This window comes from Mirounga angustirostris, unplaced genomic scaffold (genome assembly GCF_029215605.1).
Source record: "Mirounga angustirostris isolate CCGP_5_RB_7025 unplaced genomic scaffold, mMirAng1.0.hap1 SCAF_4, whole genome shotgun sequence".
Lineage (NCBI taxonomy): Eukaryota > Metazoa > Chordata > Mammalia > Carnivora > Phocidae > Mirounga > Mirounga angustirostris.
The window spans coordinates 35,142,272-35,167,213 of NW_026991712.1; the positions used below are offsets into that span (position 1 = coordinate 35,142,272).

The 24,942-nt window shown below is 40.7% G+C and overlaps 1 protein-coding gene across 14 annotated transcripts in view; it reads left to right on the forward strand.

The window, feature by feature from the left end:
- NCALD (neurocalcin delta) overlaps positions 1-24,942 on the forward strand; it is a 383,100-nt gene that overhangs the window by 277,447 nt on the left and 80,711 nt on the right. The gene's annotated exons all lie outside the window — the stretch shown is intronic.

Consider the following 24,942-nt stretch of genomic DNA (forward strand, 5'->3'; position numbering starts at 1 on the left):
TAACAGGACTGCTTTGGCTATGTTACAGAGAATAGACTGAATGGAGTGTCTTAGTCCATTCGGGTGGCTGTAACAAAGTGCCATAGACTGACCAGGTGGCTTATACACCACGGAAATTTCTCTCTCATAGTTCTGGAGGCTGAAAGTCCAACGGGGTGCCAGAATGGCTGGGATCTGGTGAGGGCCCTTGTCCAGTCTTTCAGACTGCTGACTTACCCTGACATGGTGGAAAGCAGAGAAGGGGAGCAAGCACTCTTGTGACTCTTAGAAGAGCACGAATGCCATCCTGAGGGCTCCACTCTCATGACTTCATCTCATCTTCATTACCTCCCAGACACCCCACCTCCTAATGCCATCACATTAGGGGGTAGGCTTTCAACGTACCAATTTGGGCAGGGTGGTTAGGAGACTTTGCAGTGATCTAGGTGAGAAATGGTCCCAGGTGGCTTGGGCCAGAGTGGAGGTGGTGGGAGGTGGTTGAATGCTCCATCACTAGGTTATGTGGAAATGATTATTGACTTATTCTTTCATTTCCTCCACCTGCGCAGTGCATTCCCAGCATGTATCACAGTGCCTCACTTAGAAAAATCATAAAAATCTCCTTTTGGGAAATAAATTGTGCCCACTTTGAGGCACAACTAATTCTCAAGTTGTGAATACAAGGTGGTTGAAGTAGAAAACGTAATTTGTTTAAGAATTAAAGGAGGGGCGCTTGGGTGGCTCAGTCAGTCAAGCTTCTGTCTTCAGCTCAGGTCCTGATCCCAGGGTCGTGGGATCAAGTCCCGAGTCAGGCTCCTGCTCAGCCGGGGAGTCTGCTTCTCCCTCTCCCTCAGCTCCTCCCCTTGTTCATGCTCTCTTTCTCTCTCCCTCTCAAATAAGTAAATAAAATCTTTAAAAAAAAAAAAAAGAATTAAAGGAAAAATGTAGTGGTTGGTAGTGTGTTTTTATGAGAAAGAGGATGACTGGGGGGTGTATATTCTTGGTCACAGAGGTTGATTTTGAAGGAATCCTTCCTTTCCCAGTACAACTCTGGGTGTTTGGGTCAGACATAAAACCATTTCAGTCTGATGTAATACTTGGGGCCACTGTACTGCACAATTCCAGGACACACCTTTCCCGCTGAATGCAGCATGGATCCTTGAAGTGGCACAAGGTGGCGATGATTGATGGATGTCTATCTATGTCTTTTGCAAGTCCCTAGCCAGTGGATCTGATCACAGATCCGCATGATCACAGAAACAAAGCAGAAGCCGTAATCTTAAATACTATTGGTTCAAGGACTTATTAGGTTGGATAGTTGTAGTAGATTGCATAGTGGCTTCTAAGAATGTCAGGTCCTCATCCCTGAAACCCGTAAATAACCCCATATGTGGAAAAAGGTGTTTGCAGATGTGATTACGTTAAGGGTTTTGAGGTGGGATATTATCCTGGATTATCTGGGTGGATCCTAACTGCAATCATGTGTGTCCTTCTAAGCGAAAGGCAGAGGAGGATCTGACACAGAAGAGAAGGCAAGGTGACACAGAGGCAGATACTTTAGTGACAGAGCCATAGACCAAAGAAGCTGACGGCCACCAGAAGCCAAAAGAGGCAAGGACCAGAATCTCTTCTAGAGCTTTCGGAGAGAGCTTGGCCCTGCCAGTACCTTACTTTTGGCCCAGCAATACATATTTCAGTCTTGTAGCCTTCAGAACTCTAAGGAAATGAATTTCTGTTGTTTTAAGCCACCAAATTTGTGGTAATATTGTTACAGCAGCCACAGGAAACTAATACACTAATAGGGTAGTGAACTCAGCTTTAATCTATTTCTCGGAGAGCTATTTGTACTTCAGAAGAGCAGTTAGGTTGTCTTAAAATTTCTCCGTATTTCAGTAATGACTCTATGCACAAAAGTGCTTTTAAAGCCAAGGCAGGGTGATTTATGGGGTATCCTGATATCTGCTCAACTGAAACAGAGACCCTCCTAAATTAGGTTGTGGAAAGTTTTTTTGCCAATTAGCATTTTTATAAATAGTAAATAGTAATTGAAAGGAAATTATGCTACTGAGCCATCTTGCTTTATGCTTTTACTTATTTTATGGTTAAAATTCAATCCATCCAAAGCTTCCAAAGCATCTGTATGCATATCCATCTCTCTCTCTCAATCTCTTTCTCTCTCTTGCTCTCTTTCTCGCTCTCTCTCCTTCCCCCTTCTCCCTCCCTCTCTCCGTTTTTCCTGAAAGAATTAAGCAAGCTTCTATCTGGTATAATATGCTCTACTGGGCATGTAGCAGATGATTTTACCCTACACATGATGAAAAAAAGTCAAATTAAATATGATTTCAATCTCAGTTATATTTGAGCGTTCTTCATCCAGATACCTTGTAACCCTCCAACCCAGGAATCATGGGAACACCCAGGAAGTGTTTTGCTCTGGGGATGGTGACGTGGTCTTAGCTGAAATGCTCATTACTAAAGTTCCTATAGTCTCCTGAAGTAGGTTTTTTTTTGCTACCATGCCCCATTTAGACATGGAACTTATTACCAAAGATAAACACCTTGCTTCCCAGTACCACTTCATGGTCCTCTCTGTGGACCCATTTATTTTGAATGCTGGGGGTGGGGGGCATTTTTTTTATTTTATCTCCCCATTTATTTTGAATGCTGGGGGGCATAGGGTTGCTGGTCCCAGCTATTTACAGAACCGCATGAACCTTGGCAATATTTTATTAATGTAACTAAATGCTTTTCTCTGCCATCCAAAGGCTCATCTCTCTCCCCTCCTCTGAGCACCTTCCATGAGCTTCAATTTCAGGAAACACAAACCGTAAGGGCGGTAGTTTTTAGTTAACATCTTTTGGCCTTGACATCTAAATCCTCTAAGTCAAGAGTCAGAAATCTATGACCTGTCTGAATCCAGGCTGTCTCCTATTTAATTTTTAAATAAAGTTTTACTGGAACACAGCTGTGCGCATTATTTATTGTCTAGGGCTGCTTTTTTGCTGTAACAGCAAGAGTTAAGTACTTGAACAAAGATAGATAGGCCTGCAAAGCCTAAAGATTTACTATCTGGCTCTTTACAGAAAGATTGCGAATCCCTGCTCTCAGTCAAAGGAACTTAGACTCTGCTGACTGTTTTTTAACAGAGGTAGAAAAGTACAGCAAGGACAGAACTGAAATTCATGACTTGGCATATTATCCTGCCATAGGATAACCCCCCACTTTGTTCCAGAGGTTCAAGGGAGTCTGAATTAGCTTGGAGGTCCAAGGATGATTTAGATCCAGTTCAGAATGACCCTTGGCTTGCTTGCTTGCTTGCTTGCTTGCTTTTTTTCTTTCTTTCTTTTCTTTCTTTCTTTCTTCTTTTTTAAGATTTTATTTATTTATTTGACAGAGATAGACACAGCGAGGGAGGGAACACAAGCACAGGGAGTGGGAGAGGGAGAAGCAGGCTTCCCGCCGAGCAGGGAGCCCGATGCGGGGCTCGATCCCAGGACCCTGGGATCATGACCTGAGCCGAAGGCAAACGCCTAACGACTGAGCCACCCCGGCACCCCCTTAGCTTCTTTCTTGAGCTATCCCAGGTATGGTGGAAAAAACACATCTTAAGGCTTATCCTATTCTCCACTTACCCACATTCTAAAGTGGCCCAGATCCAACAAGATTACTCAAGAACCCTTCAGTTGGGACTGCCCCTTTCCGTCTTCATAGGTGTTGCCACACTTCCTCAGCCTTCAGGCTGTTCCCTGTGTCAATGCAGTGAATGGTAGATCCTCAAGGACAAACCCTCCAGACAGTGACCCCCAGCATACTGTCCTAGACCCGCTGGAAGCAGAGGTGCACCCTTCCTGTGTGCTGAGTTAATTGGATGACCCAGCCTTCTGCTCAGAGGTGACAACAGATGCAGGAAGAGGTCCAAGGCTGGCCTTTTGGGAAGTGCTATTGGAAGACAGTGGTGACCTCCAAATCTGGAGGAATCGCTGTAGGGTAGGACAGGACTAGCAAGTTCTGCAAGCTGCACCTGTGGGTGTAGTCACACTGGGACACTTCACAAAGAAAGGAGAGGAGGAAAAATGATGCCTATATAATTGCCTCTTGGAAAAGATTCCCAGTCACATTTCAGAAGCAAAGTTCACGGTGTAGTGTTGCTGGTAGTTAAGAACATCCAGATTTCACTTCAGTATCATGTGCTTTATTATTAGTTTGTGTGGAATGATGATGGCCTCTGTCCAGTCTGACTTCCATAGTGTGGCACATTCAAAAGAGCTTAGATTTGCAGATCAAAGAGACCCAGTTTCAAATATCAGGTTCATCTCATTCTACTTTTACTATTTGCATCAATCTGATTACCTCCAATTTTATCACCTGTAAGAGGGGATAATACTTTCAATTTGCAGCATTCATGTCATGATTAAGTTAAAAAGTTAATATGAAAGACTTCCACACTGCTGGGCAAATGGTAGACATGCAATTCCTTGCCCTCCTCAGCTGGTCTTACTGATGAAGCAGTAAATTTAATGAGTTCACTGTCTGAAGAGGTGGCAGGAAGAGTGATTCAACAACAACAACAACAAAAAAGTAAGGATTTCTATAAAGCAAGAGGTTAAATATAAATTTATCGTGGGTTATTAAGGGAAAACGGGATCTGTGCATATTTGTACCCCAGTGTGGTGGTTTTATTTGTAATTTGGAAGCTGTCCTCATGATGTGAGAACAATAAGAATGTTTCCTTCATGGACACAGTCTTGGGCACCATCAGGACGGTGGTACAAAAGGCCAGTGGAAACTGAAAGGGCTCAGTAGATAGGGAAGTTGGCGCTTATCAGTAAGAAATACTGCCAGTAATAATAACATATTCCAGCTTCTATAGAGGCTGGGAAAGGGCCAAGATCACAGTTAGAACAGAGCATAGGTTCTGTGCTCTACTTACAGAAGGTATTTTTTTTTCTTCCCTTATGTTTGAGATAAGAACAAAGAAACAATTGACTGGATATAGAAGTTTCATGACGATTAAATGACATTTTATTCAAGATAATTGTAGGATTTACATTGTTTCCTTTTGACAGCTGATCAAAGGGAAACAAAAATTTGCAAGGCAGTCTGCCCCCATGTAGATCAATAAGTAAGCTGCTACATTTAATTTTCTTCCTAGGATTTTGGAAGGCAGATGGAGGGATCTTTCCAGAATTTTCTTTGTCAGTTGACTCCATTGGCATTGCCCTATATAATTACTTCAACAGTGCTGCCCGTGGGTGGTTGTCATCTTCCACCACACTCAAGAAATTTATGGGTTCTCTCTAGGGCTTTCCTGCATTCTGATCTTAACCCCCAGTTAAGAACAGCATATTCTGAGTACAGTCTTGAATTTTCTAGTATTTTGAGAACCTATCAGACGTGTAAATACCCATTGGCTCCTCTTCTTTCTAGAAATGATTTTTCTCTATGCAGTTGACCTTAAGAAGCCCGGAGACTGATGATCTTTACATTTGTATTTGCTCAAAGTCTTGCCAGGATTAGCCACAAATATTGTTAATACCTTCGTCCTAAAGAGCTCTTGAAATTATGAGGCGGACCAAACTCAGGCTGTTGGTTGGGCTGGTATTTGCCAATGGCGAGACCTTACATATAGAAATTTAGACTTGGGGGCGCCTGGGTGGCTCAGTTGGTTAAGCGACTGCTTTCGGCTCAGGTCATGATCCTGGAGTCCCTGGATCGAGTCCCGCATCGGGCTCCCTGCTCGGCAGGGAGTCTGCTTCTCCCTCTGACCCTCCCCGCTCTCATGTGCTCTCTCTCATTCTCTTTCTCTCAAATAAATAAATAAAATCTTAAAAAAAAAAAAAAAAAGAAATTTAGACTTGAAGGAAGAACATTGAGGGTAAACAGAAGTTCCAAGAGCTAGTTTTTCAGCCAGTTCCAAGCTCTCTCTTTTTCTTCTCTTTTGATTAAGTAGAAAATTTCATGGCCTTGCTAAGGGCGGGGAAATTTTTTTTTTGCATTTTACATGCTCACTATATTTTAATTTCCTAAAACAGTAACTACTTGCCAAAAATGTTCTGTCATTCTATGAGGAGGTGCCATTTGTCATCAGAAAACTTTTGAACTCTACATAAATGTAAAATATCGAAGGACATTTTTATATCCCCACAAGGCTCATAAAAACAATTAGACTGCATTTTATGGGCTTGTTTGGGTTGAATATGATTCCAGTCCTCAGAGAGGGATTTCTCATCCATTTTTTGACTAATTATATCAGTTCAGTTTTAATTAGAAAAATAGAAACTATGTTAAGTATGTCACACAAAGGAGATTTAAAGCAGGGGACTGATTTTAAAAGTAAGGCCTGAAGGAACAAAAAAGGGGAGGTGGCTTAACTCAAGAGTTGAGAGTGTACCTATGCTACTACTGGAAGACACGAGCGGGGGTGCCCCAGAGCCCAAGCACATACTCACTGCAGCTGCTGGAGTCTGCATCTGCTTCCAAACCTCCTGATGCCGCTGGAACAGCCAGCACCCCCTGGACCCGGAGCCGCCGGCTGCCGCCTCCGTCAGAACACACCCACCCCGCTGGACCTCAGCCCGAAGCAGAGGGGAACAATGGCTTCTCTCCTCCAGACACCCACCCGCCCATGTCTCCCACCACCCGGATCTAACTGGAAGTCAGTTGGCAGGATTCTGGAGAGTGGAGCTTGTAAGGTCCACTCCCCGCAAAACAGAGCTGAGCATAGAAGGGAAGAAACTCAATGAAGGGCAAATAGGCGAGTGACCAGCTCATCTCTCTCCATCCACACAGAGGTGACATGTGTTCTAGATGAACCTGACATGGAACAACCCAGTGTGTCCCTCCCCACTGCCCCATTTCATGAATAAAGAGATGTTCACATGACTTTTCATTCTCCAAAATATTTTACATTTTCAATAGCTTTCATTTATATGATATTTAAGGATGAGATATGACTGGGAAAAAAATCAAGCAATATATTCTGTAGTTTATCTTTTATAACTTGTTTCTTTAGAAAGTTTTGGAGGGAGGCAACTGACATTGACCTATTCTTTGACAGAGATGCCAGGTGATACACAGATATTTCTTATTTAATACTTACAACAACCTTGTGAGGTAGGAATTACTTTTATCCTCCCAGAAAGTAGTGTCTCGGAAAAAGCTTCACAGCTCTTCATTTCCAGAGTTGGAGCAAGAACTCTGCCTAACAGTTTCCAGCCAGTATGTGGTGGCCTATCTCCTGGAAAACTTAGATTAAGAGTTTTTACTCACAACCCAGGGGATGCCTGGATATGGAGAGAATAGGATTTATAAATAGGTTGCCAAGGTATTTTTCCCACTGTAATGTTACTGTGAGTTCAAAGAAACTGTGTACACGCTGATGGGTGGAGAGGCCCATCCTGAGCTTCTAGAGCTCTTTGCTTGAATCTCCTTATAACACAGGGTTCTGCATGCCTTTTATAGTATTCATTTGTTTGGACAAAGCCCATAAGGAAGGAAGGGACAGGAAGGAAGGTAGAAATTAACATAAAGCTGACATCATCATCATCATCTCACCTGATGAGTGAGAGATGAGTGAGAGAGGGGCGCCTGGGTGGTGCAGTCGGTTAAGTGACTGACTCTTGGTTTCGGCTCAGATCATGATTTCAGGGCTGTGAGATCGAGCCCCATGTTGGGCTCAACGTTCAGCGTGGAGTCTGCTTGAGATTCTCTCTCCCTTTGCCCCTCCCGCTAGTGCTGTCTCACTCTCTCTCTCTAAAATAAATAAATAAATCTTTTTTTAAAAGTCTGAAGAGAAATAGTATCAACAGGCACAACAATTTTCATAACCACGACTTAGTAGTCGCTCTCATTAGAATTATTCTTAAGGATACAAGTCAAAGGGCGCCTGGGTGGCTCAGTTGGTTGAGCGACTGCCTTCGGCTCAGGTCATGATCCTGGAGTCCCGGGATCGAGTCCCGCATCGGGCTCCCTGCTCAGCGGGGGGTCTGCTTCTCCCTCTGACCCTCTTCCCGCTCGTGCTCTCTGTCTCTCATTCTCTCTCTCTCAAATAAATAAATAAAATCTTTAAAAAAAAAAAAAAGGATACAAGTCAAAGAGAGAAAGCAAATGTATGATGTTTGTATGTTGCTATTTATGATAAAGAAAATCTAGAATTAACTGAATTCTGCAGCAATCAGGGAATGCTTAACTATACCTTGCATATCTGTTCATTGGCATTTGTGTAGAAACCGAAAAGGATAAATATGGAGGCTTTGAAGGCTTGTAGAAGGTATTCATTAGCCCACATTGAATGGAAAAAAAGGGAAAACCTTTGGCTTCTAAAAACCTCCGGCTTCTGCATTTGAGTGCCTGAATTGTCTAACTCCACAAATTAGGTCAGGTATCTCAAGCAAATGATGACCACTCTCCTAAGGCTGAGTTTTCTCTAGCCCATAATAATGGTTCTTACCTCATGCAGCCGTTGTGAAGATCAAACAGATAATTTACAGGAAGCCCTCAGCACAGTGCCACGTGTAAAACAAGCCCCCAAAATTCTTATTATGTGTGTTGTTTTTTTTTTTAATTTGTCAAATTAAAGGTTAGAAGAGAACATGGCGGGGTGGGGGGTAGTGGGGGAAAGTTCTTGAGCAGCATAATGGAATGGGGAAGATTTTATTTTTGAGCATTTCACTGTGTCACATTTTAATCTTAAACTTGGGCACTTTAAAAACTATATTTAAGTCCTGGGCAAAGTCCTCCTATCAGGGCCCCTCCTCGTTCCAGCCGCTGAAAAGCCACATTTCCCAACCTTCGCACAGCACTCAGAATGCAGACGTTAAGCTGGGGAGTCCAACACACAGATTTAAAATGGACGAATTGTAGCTTTATACGTTCTGCAGCTGTTTTCAGAGAAACTGCTGTTCTTAGATGCCTGATTATTCCACACCTGTGAGGGGATAGTACTGCTCCCTGAGGACCGAATCATGTTTGCAATTTCTGGTGTCAGACGGTTTTTAAAAAAATGGCTGGCTTAGCGTTTCCTCAGAGTGCTGCATTCATGGGAGGGGTCTTCCACCTGACCTGTTGGGAACAATGCTTCTTTCAGGAGGCCCGCTGGCCACAGTGAATGGGACGCTCTGAACCTCCTCTCTTTAGGGTTATTATTCTGAAATCCTCATTGTTGGCTATGCCCTCTTTGCAGCTGGACGGTAAAATGCATCTTTCTATCAATTCAGTCTCTTTACTTTTTTGCGGGGGTGGGGGGTAGAGGATTGGCTAAAGAAGCAAAAGCCAGCATAGCTACACTTTATTTCTGTGCACCTGCATTATTTATGATGTCAGAAACTCAAGGCAAGAAGCTGAAACCATAATTATTATTAGGTTGGGAACCCCTAGGACAGGCAAAGAGACTCTTTTAATGGGTGGCAGGGAAACAAAATGACAATCAGGAAAGAACAAATTCTAAGGCATGAACTCCTAAAAACGATCTGCCAATTAACTGTGAGAGGATGGCATCTTAATCAAGTGCTTTATCTGTTCCCCAGGCTTCCCAGGGTTTGTCTGCTTGCCACATCAACTAGGGGGAAAATGCTGGTTCCATTAGGTTTGCAGGGCACCTACGCAGGGGGAAGAACAGGGGTTTCTATTCTGACACATGAATCCTTATCAGAAGTGCTCGGTTTGGGTTTGACCAAGGAACAGGAGCCGTGAGGAGTGCGGGGAGAGGCAGGGGCATCCTAAATGGCTTCTGTGGTTAGGTGATTAAAATACCATCTTCTGATTTTGAAATGGATAGAATTTTCAGGAGACCAAGCCATGAAAAAATGAGGAGCTGTGTGGATGTCATTTTTTAGAGATACTTTTCTGAGTATACTCACTAGGTTATCTTCAAGTTTACGGTTTTGTCAGTAAAAATGGGCAAGAAGTTGACATATGGGGAAGGGTCTGGGGTCCTTTATGTAATGGACAGATTTCCGCCATGAGCCCTAGTCCTGAGAGTTTTCTATGGCTCAATCTGGACAAATCTGATAATGAAAGACATTCTAAAATGTCTAGTGTCTGGGTAGGATGGATTTGCTGAGGATCATCCTGTGATGCTGTACAGCATGCAAGGTGTGTACTGCGCCCACCTAGGGGCCATGTGTATAGTGGTCGTGTGCCGATAGAAGACGCATTTGTTCTATAATCAGCATGTGTTGCCTTTAGAATCAGAAAAGAAATTTTAAGGGCGCCTGGGTGGCTCAGTTGGTTAAGCGTCTGCCTTCAGCTCAGGTCATAATCCTGGGGTCCTGGGATCGAGTCCCGCATTGGGCTCCCTGCTCAGTGGGGAGTCTGCTTCTCCCTCTCCCTCTGCCCCTCCCCCCTGCTCGTGCGCTCTCTCTCTCTCTCTCTCTCTCTCTCTCAAATAAATAAATAAAATCTAAAGAAAAGAGAAGAAAAGCAATTTTAGAAGAGCAGTACTTTAAAATGTTAACTGATCTCTATAGAGTTCAGATGACTTAGGCTCCTTCCTGCCACCTGCCAGGTGTGAGTCCTTGAGCAAGGGCTCAGTTACGTTCCTACATTGGCTTACAGAGCCCTGCACACGCTGCTCCACGGTGGGCTCACTCACAGTGGGCCACTTCTTCCTCTCAGCATTCTGCCATCCTGGCCCCTTTTCAGCTCCTCTCATGTGCCAGGCTACCTCCCAGCCCTGAGGTTTCAAACTCAACTGTTTTCTCAGGTCTCGTAGCTCCTCAACTGTCTCCCTCCTTTCTTTCTTTCTTTTTTTTTTTTTAAAGATTTTATTTATTTATTTGAGAGAGAGAGAAAGCACATGAGAGGGGGGAGGGTCAGAGGCAGAAGCAGGCTCCCTGCTGAGCAGGGAGCCCGACGCGGGACTCGATCCCGGGACTCCAGGATCATGACCTGAGCCGAAGGCCGTCGCTTAACCAACTGAGCCACCCAGGCACCCGCCCTCCTTTCTTTCTTCTTCACTCATGGGTCGTGGTCTCAGGGAGCTTTCCTATGAAATCCCAGGCTGAGTTAGGTCCTCCCGGGCTAGCCCCAGGTAGCTCTCCTTCTATTTCACTCGTTATTTATTAAATGTTGTAATTCTTCGCAACTGTAAACTCCATGAGGCCCAGGTCGGTGTCTTTCTCATTCACTGCTCTGTTTCCCCCGGCCCAGCACGGGGTCTGGCACACAGAAAGCACTCACTGAAGATTTTTAAATGAATGAACAAATTGTGCTAGATAATCTCCAAGGTCTTTTCAGTTTTGAGAAATCAATGGCACTAATTCAGTGAAGGACAAAGACGTGCTGATTGTGTTTGTATTAGAGCTCATTTGCTTTCAAAGGATGGCACACCCACTCAAGCTGGCTCTGCAAAAAGTGAAGTTACTGATACGATGCTGAGGTGGCTCCTGGAATCTGTGGAGGAACTGGAGGAACTGGAGCGGCCCCAGGGAGCTCAGAGGCTGTAACTGGGTTCTCCTGCCCCTCATCTCCAGGCCCCTCATCTCATTCTTTTGGAAGGTCGCACTGTTATTCGTTCCCAAGTGGATCGCTTTGTCAGAAATTTTCCTTTGAATCATGGAACACTATATCAAAAACTAATGATGTAATGTATGGTGATTAACATAACATAATAATAATAAAAAAATTTAAGTTAAAAAGAAAAAGAAAGAAATTTTCCTTTCATCTTGACTCCTGATTCTCCTCCTTGGATGAGGGTTACCCCCACCCCCCTGCCCCAACCACTGCTTCTCCCATACCTGTTTCATCGATCTCTACTGGCAATTGAGGATTTCATGGTAAAATCCCTTATAAAAAATCGTTTGGAGAAAAGGCCAGCATGAAGTAAGTCCTGTTGCTCCAGAAATGTTTTTGAATCCCTTCCAGGCCTGGCACAAGTACATCCGGGCACTGTAGGCTCTCGCTTCTTTCTTGGCGAGGTTGCTGATATCATGGCTGAGCTCCGAGGATATTGGCAACTTAACATTATGGGAAACTTAATGAACAAACGTCTCATTTTACATGTAAAAAAAGTCAAGGCCCTAAAAGCTCTGGTGAGGAGCTTGACTCACAGACTATTTTGGTGGTGGTGGTGAGGGGCTGGGATTTGGGGATCCCCTGAGTCTCTACCCAGCGCCCTTTTAGTGGTGACTGTGCCTCTTCAGAGAGAACCTATATTTTGGTTGTTTAGTTGATATCAATATGACAATGCTGTGCCTTCCCACAGATAAGAGTACAGGAAATTAAAACAGTCTCAAGGTAGGTTTGATAGGGTAGACGTCCAGGATAGCTTTGGCCATGAACCATCTCATCCCAGCCAGTCTGAGAATGTACCCTTTCCTGTAATTCTGGGTCAGATCTTAACTATAGAGCAGTGTGGTCCCTTGGTTTCTTTTCTTGCTTGCCATTCAGCATGTTCTCTGACCTGAGCCACATTCAGGCCAGCTCTTGAAAATATTGGTATTGCAATGCAAGTCATTTTGTAGGTAGAATTTCTAGAATCAGAGGACTTGATGGAATGACCAAAGGTCAACTAGGGCAACCCTTTGCCTTTTGAGAAGGTTGCTGTGAAGACACTGTAGCAGGTTTTCTAGTAGTGGGTTTGCTTCCAACTGGGAGGGACATTTCCCTCCCCTGAGGCCTCATGGCACTTTGCTTTTCTTCTCTTGGGATATTTGCTTTCTCACCTTTTCTGTCCTACTAGCTCCTTGAGTCTAGACTCATCTTTATCTCCTTCATAAAGTCTTGCTTAGAAGGTGTGCTCAGCACAATTTCTTGCCTGTGTTAGTTTCCTATTGCTGCTATAATAAACTATCCCAATTTATTACCTAACAGTTCTGGAGGTCAGAAATCTGAAACGGGTCTCACTGGGGTACACTCAAGGTGTAGACAGAGCTGTGATCCTTTGTGTAGGTTTTAGGACAGGATGGACAGGATCCACTAATGTTTTAGTTAGTTTGGATGCTATAACAAAAATATCTTCAAATGGGTGGCTTATAAATAACAGAAATTACAGTTCTGGATGCTGGAAGTCAAAGATCAGGGTGCCAGCATGGTCATGTGAGGGCCCTCTTGCAAGGTTGCTGACTTCTTGCTGTATCTTTACATGGTAGAAAGGGCAATGGGGCTCTCTGGACCCTCTCTATAAGGGCTTCATCCTCAGGACTCAATCACCTCTCAAAGGCCCCACCTCCTAAATCCATCACATTGGGGGTTAGGGACATGAACATTCAGATGACAGCAATTTCCTTTCCTTTCCCAGCTTCTAGAGGCTGCCCGCATACTTGGCTCATGGCTCCTTTCTCTGTCTTCAGAGCCAGCATCATTGGGCCAAGACCTTTTCAAGCTGCCATCTTTCTCCCTCTCTCTTCCATTTTTAAGAACCCTCGTGATTACATTGGGCTCATCAGATAATCCAGAATAATCTTTCTATTTTAAGGCCAGCTGATTGGCAACCTTAATTCACCTTTCACATGTAAAATAACATATTCACAAGTTCTGGGATTGGAAGAGAGATCTCGGGGGGGTGGGTAGGGGAAAGGGAAAGCATTAATCTATCACGTTACCCAGACACAATAAGTGAAGTAAGTAGTCTTTGATTAGGACAATAGTCAAGAAGATGGATACCTCCTTTAGTAAAATGTCTTTCTGAAAAGTTGTAATCAATCATTTTTTTACTGTAATTGGGAATTAGATTTTATATGCACCAGAGGAAGTAATTATGCTTTAAATGTTCTAATTAATTATTTTGCTATATTAAGACTTATATACATTTGATTTGATTAAGGCAAGATTCACATATTTTACAGTGTTAGAACATTTGTTTTATACTCGCATTTCAAAAACCTATAAATTTGCAGTTCTTGGGATATGTGGTGTGTGCTTTTTTAGGGATGGCTTTTTTAGAAGAGAAGCTAATATCAGCGAACTAATAAACTAATGTCCTATTTTCCCTCTTTTGTGAGGAATAAATAATTTAATAGGCTAAATAGGATTCTATGCTTTGGTTTTAACTGTCATTAAATACTATTAAATGGAAATATAGGCTATGGAAACAGATTCATAGTTCTGCTGAAATTAAGAACTATTATAATTTACTCTTTAAGGAAATTCAATAAAAACAGAAAGTCATACTTTAAGTAAATTTGGTTTTTTAGAAAGCATTAACTTAGGGTAAACTGGACCTTAATTAGCACATCTGTTAATTATTATTTAATTAATTGTGAATATTAGCTCTGTCTCTTGACACTAGCAGATGCACCACTAATTTGAACATCTTTCTTTATAACCACCTTGCAAGGAAATTATTAGTGTCTGCACTTCACAGATTAAAAAATCAAGGCTCAGAGAGGTTAAGTAAATTGTCCAAAGTCACTGAGATAAAAAGTAGTATTTGGGAAGCCTACATTTAAATCTGAGTGTACCCAAGCCCAAAGCTCATACCCTTTCCATTCTAACATGGCAAGAGTCCTTGATGCCAACAATTTGCACAAAAACTCAGCAAAATGTATGACTTTGGGCTGAAGATGAATTTCAGGATTGCTTCTCTCTTCTTGTTGATAGGAGCTGCACTTTCAACAGGCACCACAAGGAAACCATCTAGATTCTTCACTCCTTTTGGGTTTATTTCCTTATCCCTTGAAAGTAGGATTTAATAGAATCCTTGATGATTTGTGAAAGTCAGGCTTATAAATGTGCAACGGTACCCGCCTGACAGCAAAGAAAGAGTTAGGGTTCTAAAGCAGTCTTTCCAAAAAAGTGAAACCAAAGATCTTATTACAATATTTGCTTTAAATGTACTAGATGTTGTTGATGGAAAAATGACATTTTGCAGCTTTTCTTTTGTATGGGAAATTAAATATAAAGATATGATTCATGGACAATTTTTCTACAAAACAAAATCCTTAGTTTGCTATGAGAAATTCTCTCTCTTTGAGAAAAGAATTTATTTCTCTCATTCAATCTATGAAAAGACAGGCAGGGTGAAAGAGAGGCCATTTTTATTCTTTGAATGATTTTGTTGTCTCTTCTCCCATTTCTTTATGTTCAAGCCATGTGATTCCTCCGTGTCCAGAAAGATTTTAAGGAAGCTTTCGTGAATATTATAACTAAAGAGTAGCAGTTTCATTATTTGGAGAAATGAAGAGCTGTTATCTAGCACTTCTTCTGCAATGATTTTGGATACATTACAATTTATTTTCTTCTCTAAGGATTCCTGGGAATTTCATGAAATTCCTCAAGCTTTTCATGTGGCATTTCCCTTGCACAAAGTTCCTAATTTTTTTTTAATTTTTTGAAGTAACACTACACCCAACATGGGGCTCAAACTCATGATCCCAAGATAAAGAGTCACATGCTCCACCGACTGAGCCAGTCAGGTGCTCCATAAAGTTCCCAACTTTTTTGATGGTAGAAACTCTTAACAGTTGGGAATAGGTTTAACATGCATAAATCGTGCCTTAAATAAGAACTTTCCTGGGACACCTGGGTGGCTCAGTCGGTTAAGTGTCTGCCTTCAGTTACATCATGATCCCAGGGTCCTGGTATTGAGTCCTGCATCAGGTTCCTTGCTCAGCGGGGAGCCTGCTTCTCCCTCTGCCTGTCACTCCCCTGCTTGTGCTCTCTCTCTCTGACAAATGAATAAAATCTTTAAAAAAATTTTTTAGGAACTTTCCCTTTCTTTCTCACTCTCCCTCACTCTCTCCCTTCTTCTCCCTCTTTCTCTCTCTCTCTCTCTCTCTCTCACACACACATACACACACACACACACAAGTCCAGAGGAAAGTAACCTAGAGCTAGAACGGCAGCTTTTCTCCATGAAGGCTTCAGGACCTTCTTACAGCTCACTTCTCCACCATCCATCTCTAGGGTATATAGCCCACTTCCCCATGGTCCATAGTGGTGGCCATCACCTCCATGCTCCCAAGCAGTAGGGTGGTAAGTGGAGTGAAAAAGAAAAGTCTAAGGGTTTAGACAAGTTTGTTTGCTCTTTTGTTTTTAAGGTAGTTCCTGGAAGCTACACATGACACATCTATTTACATCCAATTGGCCTGTCCTTAATCACAAAGCCACAGAGCTACAAGGGAGGCTGGAAAATGTCTTTATTTTGGGCAGATATTAACCAGCTAAGGATTCTATTTCTATGAAGGAGAAAATGGGTATTGGGGGACAACTTGCAGCTGCAGACATAATAGCTGCTCCTTTAGATCTCTGGAGGGCTATCATGTGAACCAAAGGAGTCTATTTACTCTTTGTAGCATTAAGGAGCAAAACATGAGCCTGATATTAAAGTGATGGGAAAGGGACATTTGGTTCGTTATAAGGGAGAACTTTCTAACAGCTGGAACATTCCCACAATGGATGACTTGACATATTGTAGTGGAGAGCTCTTTACGTCTGGAAGATATTCAAGCAGCAGGTACTTACTACCTCTCAGGCATAGTATAGAGAGGATTTCTTGACTGGAAGAAAGATAGGACTGACTGGCCACTAAGGTATCTTCTATTCCAAGAACCTGTGAGATCTGTTATTTCTTAACATCTGTAGGATCCGTAATGGTGTGCTTTTTAAAAATTACAGATATTGGTGATTTTTTTTTTCTTGCTCATTCTTCTAGGTGTTTATAAATTCTATTAATTTGTTTAAAGAACCAACGCTGGCTTTCTCATTTTCTCTATTGTACATTGTTTTCAAATGAATTAATTTCTGCTCTCTTTATTATATCTTTCCTTTTACTTTCTTTGTTTTACTTTGCTCTTTTTTTCCCCAACTACTTGAGGTAGAGACTTAGAGTGTAGATATTCAGCCTTTTAAAAAATTAAATGCTTGTATTGATTCAGGATCAAATGAAATAGAATCATGAAAGTAAACCATAAAGCACAATACAAGGGTGCTATTCATACCACTGTTTTAGTGACTGCCCACTCACCCTGGGAAGACAAGTTTTAGTACGGCTCTCTTTGTCTCTTGCCCTGATCTCTGCTATGCTGTCTGCCACATTTGGTATCACACCCAACTGTTAGGCTTCACTAATTTTTTGCTGATTGGGCTAGCAGTTCTTACAATGCTCTGGGGCATAAATCGCTCCGTAGTCTCATCCAATTAAATTCATCAAAGGGTTTTTGAGGCCAATCTTTGAGGTTTGTTCTGACCCCAACAGGGCTCTTTTTAGCTGCCTCTTAGCTGTTTCTCTCTGGTAAACTACTGCAGGCTAGCTTTTGCTCTTCTATTAGCCTCCTCTGAATTTTTACCATCCAAATCTCCATTGTTTTCAAGAGCACCCTTAAACTTGAACTTCCCCACACTCTATTTCAAATAAAGTCATTTCCTTTGGGAAGATCTTCAGAGCTCTCTATTCTTATGGAATGCCTCTCTGAAAAAAAACCTCTGAGTAACTACTCCCAGCACTGGACAATGGTGGTAGCCTCTGGTCCTCTCAGATTGCCTCTGACATACGCTACAAGTGAATACATTCACTATAAATGAACTGGGTTGAGAGCAATAAGGCCCCAGCATTTTTTTTTACCTATTGTACCTGACGTAGAACCTGTACTCTCTGTAAGTGGGGCCGAGATGGAGGAAGGGAGCCCCCAACCTGTTAGCTGTACTCATCAGGATTTTAACACCAGAACAGGAGAAATGCTGATCGCCTGCCTTTTCCAGTGAGGCATTATATCCTTTGAGAGCTGCAGGGAGAAGGAGCTCAATTTTATTGGTCACAACTTCCCAGGATTTAGCTTCCATCAAACTGAGCTGAGGGATTGGGGAAGAAGTGGGTCATGACTCAAGTTCCACTGACTCTCAATGTTCTTATCAAGTTTTAGTGTATTTTCTCGAATAAACATTTTTTCATTGGCTATATGCCCTAAGTAAGATTTTCAGAGACTTTATGATATTTTAAAGTATTTTTCACTAGCTATGCTTGTTTCACTGGGGAGCAGGTCCATGGAGCTCCTCAAAGTGCCATTCTAAAAGTAGAACTTGTGTGTGTGTGTGTGTGTTTTAACGTATTTATACATTTCTTTTTTTTTTTTTTTAAGATTTTATTTATTTATTTGAGACAGAGAGAATGAGAGAGAGAGAGCACGAGAGGGGGGAGGGTCAGAGGGAGAAGCAGGCTCCCTGCCAAGCAGGGAGCCCGATGCGGGACTCGATCCAGGGACTCCAGGATCATGACCTGAGCCGAAGGCAGTCGCTTAACCAACTGAGCCACCCAGGCGCCCCCGTATTTATACATTTCCATTAGTGCTTTAGGTACATGCAAGTTTTGATGTATTTTGTTGCTCAGTTCAAAATATTTCTAAATTGCAATGTAACCTTTTTAATCCATGGGTTACTTAGAAATATATTGCTTGGTTTCCATTTTGAGGTTTTCTATTTGTCTTTTTAATATTGGTATTAGCTTTGTTCTACTGTGTACAAAGAGTATACTCTGTGATTTTGATCATTTTTATAATGTGTTCAGACATTCCCAGGGTCCAGCATGTAGTTAATATTGTTAAATATATTTGAGAAAAAAAATGTGTATTTTGTAATTGAGATTATTCTTCATATGTTAATTAAGCCAGGTTGGTTAATTTTGTCATTGAAATATTCTATATCTCTACCTTTTTTTCCTATTTGTTTTATGAGCTATTGAGAAAGATATGTTAAATTTTCTACTTACCTAAATGCTATTTTATTAGGTGCATATGCATATTTGGAAAAGTGAATTATGAAGTTTTCCTCTATATCTCTAGTAGTATTTCTTGCTTATATTACTATCAACTACTATTTCTTGATAGTAATATTGCTACACCAGCTTTTGCTTGGTAGTTTGTATATCACTTCCCATTTCTTAAATCCAGTAAAGTTAGAATTTGCTTGTTAATACAATCTGATGTTTGTTGTCTTTTAATCAGAATATTTAGTCAGTTTAAGTATTTTGGTAATTATTGACATGTTTGAGATTAGATCTTGAATGTTACTATTTATCCTATTATTTTCTTTCTTTTCTTTCCTGCTTTCTTGGAATCAAGTAATTTTAAAAATTATTTTCCTGATCTATTAGCCTATTAGCTATGCATTCTTCTGTTATTCTTTTAGTGGATACAAGGATTACACTGTGCATCCTTACCTTTTTAGAGACTTATTAATTAGTACTTTTACAGAATACAAGAATCTTAGACCATCTTAATTCTATCCATCCTCTCTTACCTTTTGTGCTAACTTTGCCCCATATTTTGAATCTACACATATTTTAAGCCCCACGAGACATGATTTTATGATCAGTATTCATTTAGATTTATCTATATAATTGCCCTTTCTGTATCTCTGTGTTTCCATCTGAGATTACTTTTTTCTCCCTAAACAACTCTTCAGAAATTTAGTGTAATTCTTTTGAAACAAATTCCCTCAGTTTTTGACTGAAAATATCTCATGTTATCTTCATTTAAAATAATTTAATTAAACTTTTATTTTATGATAAGTGTAGATTCACATGGAATTGAAAGAATTAATACAGAGAGAATCCAGATATCTTTTACCCTCTTTCCCTTAAAGGTGACATTTTGCAAAACTGTAGTACCATATTACAACCAGGATACTGACATTGATACAGAAGTTGTCAAGGTACAGAAGTTCTCATCACCACAAGGATCCTTCTTGTTGTATTTTTACAACGTAAGCACTTCTCTCCCACCCACAGCCAGTTTAATCTCTAGAAACCACCAATCTGGTTTTCATTTCTATAACTTTGCCATATCAATAATGTTATATAAATGGATCATATAGTATGTGACCTTTTGAGATTAGTTTTTTCACTCAGGAAAATTCTCTGGACATTCACATAGATTTTTGTGTGTATCAGTAGTTTGTTCCATTTTAGTACTGAGTAGTATCCCAAGGTGTGGGTATACTAAAATTTGTTTACCCATTCACCTATTGAAAGCATCTAGGGACACCTGGATGGCTCAGTCCATTAAGCGGCCAACTCTTGATTTGGGCTCAGGTCATGATCTCAGGGTCCTGGGATCCAGCCCTGCATGAGGCCCTGCTGTCAGCACAGAGTCTGCTTGAGGATTTCTCTCTTCCTCTGCCCCTCCCCCCACTCATGTGAGTGCACACATGCACGTGCTCTCTCTCTCTCTCAAATAAATAAATCAATCTAAAAAGAAAAAAGAAAACATCTGAATTGTTTCCAATTAGCGGTCACTACAAAGTTAGAAGCTTTAGTGTACAAACTTTTGTGTTAACATAAGTCTTAATTTCTCTGAAATACCAGGAGTACAACTGCTGAATCATATGGTAGTTGCATGTGTAATATTTTTGAAAAACTGCCAAACCATTTACCATAGTGGCTGTATCATTTTACAATCCCACCAGCAATGTATGAGTGATTCAGTTTCTCTGCATCCTTGCCAGCATTCGGTATCGTCACTATTTTTTATTTTAGTCATTTTGATAGTTGTGTAGTGATATTCCATTATGTTGTTTTTTTTTTTAACTTGCATTTCCCTAATGGTTAATGATGTTAGAAAATCTTTTCATGTGCTTATTTGTCATCTGTATATATTCTTCGGGGAAATGTCTCTTCCTGTCTTTTGCTGATTTTCTAATTTAGATTGTTTGTCTTACTGTTGAGTTTTACTGTTAAAAAGTCTTCTGTTTTGCCTATAAAGTTATTATGACTTTATGGTCTCACTGCTTTTTAAGATTTTGTCTTTGTCTTTAGCTTTCAGCAGGTTGGCCATGATGTATTTTTGTGTGATTTTCTTTGTAGTTATCTTGTTTGGCTTACATAGGGCTTCTTAAATCTGTTGTTTTGTAAATTCTGGAAATTTCTCAGCCAATTCTCTTCAAATATTGTTTCTGTCCTACCTCTCTTTCCTTTTCTCTCCTCTCCCAAATACACACGTTAGCCTTTTCATCATGTCCCAAATGTCTCTTACATTGTTTTCTATGTTTCCCAATCTTCTTTTCTTCTTATACTTCAGTCTAGATATTACAGCTATTTTTAAATCCCTGTCTGATAACTACAAAAGGTGAATCACCTATGGATCTCTCTCTACTGTCTATTTTTGCTCTTGGATTTTGGTCAGTTAGACTTATCTCTTGGCATGATTAATGATTTTGGATTGAATTGGAAGTGGTGTATGAAAAATGGTAGAGGTTCTATATGATGTCATCTTTCTTTAGAGACGGTCAATTTTTCTCTAGAAGATAGTTAGAATAGGTACAAATTACCTTGATCCAACTAGGCATTGTAAAAATTCTAGGATGGGTACTGGTGTTTGTGAGGGTGCATCTTTTTCCTGTTTTCCATTACTTCTATGGCATAATCTTAGTTAGGAGACCTGAAAACTTAAGGTGTTTACAAGCTCCAACTCCTTGGAGAATCTTGAATTCTAATTTTTGTCTCCCTAGGACTACAAGACTGCTCCCTTTATGTTTTTATGCTCTTTGCTGCAGTTTTATGCTTTACTTCTTGTTCTTTTGCCTAACATCAGTTAGGAATTGGCAAATACTTCAACAGGAAAACAGTTCAGAAAGTTAGTATCACTTCTCTATGATACTACCCCCCCCCTTTTATTTTTTAAATCAGGATTTCAATCCCCAAAGTCCTGGGTGCTTTTAAATATTTGTACTCCCAATTTTTGTCTCTTTAGTCTCTGAGAATGCCAGAAGCCCCACACCACTTAAGAATTATCAAATAATTTGAGGAGAAAAGCAGCAGATAATGTGGAGAATGTTGGGCTTATATCAATAGATTTTCCTTTTATCTGAGATCTTGGAACTTAAAGATTTTTCTGCCTTTGCTGCTCTTTGATGTCTTCCAACCACTTTTTTTTTTTTTAACTCAGCTCTTATTGTTATCTCAGTGAAAGTATTGGTTTGAACACATGAAACTCCATCATAGTGGGCAACAGAAGTTACCCAAGCCAGTTCAATCCAAATAGTTGCTTCAGTGAAGACTATAATAATTTGGGCATAGTTTTATTCAGGGTATTTTCACTATTGCACTTTGCCCATTTTCCTTGATTTCAAACCTTCCTGATTAGATTTTTTGCAATATTACTCACTAGGCCAAAGCTAGATTGAGATCATTAGAGTTCCCAGGTGTAGAAAAGTTGGCCTTCTCTCCCTCATAAGAAATTGAAAATAAAAACAATCCTTAGGTATAAAATAAACATAAGAAATAATTCCATTCTTTCTAAAAATACATCAAATGTAAATTATTTCCCAGAATTTATGAAGCCAGGCTTCCCGGGTGTAGATCCTGGCTCTGCCATGTACTAGGTAGGCAAGATACTTGACATCTCTCTGTTTAAGGTTCATCAGCTGTGAGATGTGGAAAAGAGTAGTACCTGCCTCATAGGGTTATTATAATGAATTAATTAATATTTTTGCAGCACTTAGAACAATGCTTCACATCTATTAAGTGCTCAATTAATGTCAGTTACTAAAAAAGATTATCCAACATTAACAGTAATAGCTATAAAATACATCAGCATATAACTTATGTACACTCATAAAAAGTAGTCATGATTCAGTAGAGATAAGTTTGATTTTCTTGGTAAATTTATTGGAACCTTTTCATTCCTAGAAAAATTTGTGATAGCTCCACAGTTTTATTTTTCTTTTTTCTTCCTTTGCCTTTTTTGTGGGTTGAGGGGAGTCTCTCTCTTCTCTGTTAGTGGGAAGAAAAAGGAACCATTTCTTTCTATTGCTCAGCAGTGATATCCCAATAGTTGAGACACTCAGCATTTATTGAGCACTCATTATGTCTTGGGCCCTGTGCTAACCATAGAATTGTAGAAATGAGTAAGAGTCTCTCCTCTGCCTGAAAGTCTTTGTAGACTTATCAGAGTCAGCCAGATAAACCAGAAATGACATACACATTAAGCCATCTACCCTATGGCTGGGAGTCAGAATTTTAGAATACATTAACTTTATAATCTTCACAACAACCTTAGGATGTAGGCACTGAGGATCAGAGAACAGAGGTAACTTGCCCAGACGAGATTTGAACCCAATGTCTCCAAAAAATAAGTCCATGGCCTTCCTACTAATGTTAAGATGGGGAGACAGGAATCTTTTTACCTAGAAACATCAAATAAAAGGCTGATTGTAGTTGTCTACTTATGGCCCATACCACCTGTTAATTCAGGTGTGTGAACTTGAATCAGACTCCTTGTTTGGTATTTATCAGTTATTTCCAGCAAAGTGGTCAAACTAATAATAGGTAGCCTTGACATTCGTACAGCAAGTGAAAACTATGGTGCAGGACTATTTTTGAATGGGTATTTTTATTTTTTTTATTTTATTTATTTATTTATTATTATTATTTTTTAAGATTTTATTTATTTATTTGAGAGAGAGAATGAGATAGAGAGAACATGAGAGGGGGGAGGGCCAGAGGGAGAAGCAGACTCCCTGCCGAGCAGGGAGCCCGATGCGGGACTCGATCCCGGGACTCCAGGATCATGACCTGAGCCGAAGGCAGTCGCTTAACCAACTGAGCCACCCAGGCGCCCTGAATGGGTATTTTTAAATTCAGTGAATCATTTTCACCTAAAAAAAAAAAGGAGTTGTCATTTAAAAAATAAAATGACACATATTCCCTCAACGTAGTGGGCTGTGATTAGAGAAACCCTCTTCTGTATTTCCTATGATATATTCAACTACATTTGGATTAATTAACCAAATTGGTAGAAACCTCGGCTCCAAAGAGATCATCACTGAGATTTCAACCCTGTAGGTGACTGGTGACCGGTAGCTTCTTTAGCTGTAAGAAGAATCTCTAATCCTAGGTAGTTTGCAAAGGGAAAATGAGCGATAACAGGTTGGAAGCATGCTACAGAAAGGAGGATTTACACGCATCCACTTTCCATTTGGAAGGTCAGTCCACTGATTATTTTAACTTACGATGAGTTTTAGCCCAAGTCAATATATAGTAAAGTGTACCTAAAAATGATTAACATAATAAAATAAAAATTTAAAAAATCCAGAAAAAAAAGTAAAAAAAAATATCGAAAATTCAAAATGAAAAGGTGTTAGTTTTTGCTAAATTTCAAACTAAATTTCAAATGAAAGCCCTGGATTTTCAGCATTTTCAGAACCGAGAACTTCTTGTTTCACAGGACATCACCTATTGGCAGAGCTTGGTACTGCAGCTTTCCTCAGATGCTGGAGCTGCAGAAAGAGGAAGAGTTGGTCAGGCAGCCAAGGATCTGGAGTCAGAGAGACGCTAAAGCAGGCAGCTCACAGGATATGGGGCCCTGGAAGTCTGGAAAGACATGCCTTCTCTCCTCTCTTCCCATTCCACTCAGTACTACGATGTGCATTTCTGAACAGAGACCTAGAACTGGAACTGGAACAAATTGCAAAATGGTGAATTGTGGCTGTTGCGGAAATCTGCCCTGGGGGAGGCCTCCCGACCCATTTAGATGGACACTGGGTTCCATGAGACACTTGTTCCTGTGCCGACAGGTAAATTCCCACCTGTCCTGTCTCTGAATCATTGCAGCATGGCAGCTTGCTTTTACTTTTGCATACTGCAACTAATAGCATCAGGACAATAACCGTTGAAATACAAATCTATCTTTTCTCCCAGTTGGGGCTGGGACAGAAGTGAAAGAAGAGGAAGCTGGAATAGGAGGATTTTATAGCCACATTTTGGACATTGGTCTTACTGTTCAACAAGAAGCAATTTCTGACAATGAAGAAATTTCATTCTTTTCAAGTGGCACAAATGTAATCTGCTCAGGTGGTTCAGCTTCCATTTATATTTTGTAGCATCCGGAGCAACTCTTTTTTTTTTTTAAGAGCCAGAATAGAAATCTTGATCACACTAGCATGGAAAGGTCCTTCGGGTTCTGAGAGCAATCTCTTTTTCCCCCTGCCTTTTAGCCCTTTTGCCCTTTGAATGAGTATACATTTTCTGCGTGTATTTTCCAGAATACCTTCCTGTGGCATTCATTTCATTCTGTTTAATTGGCTTCCTGTTAA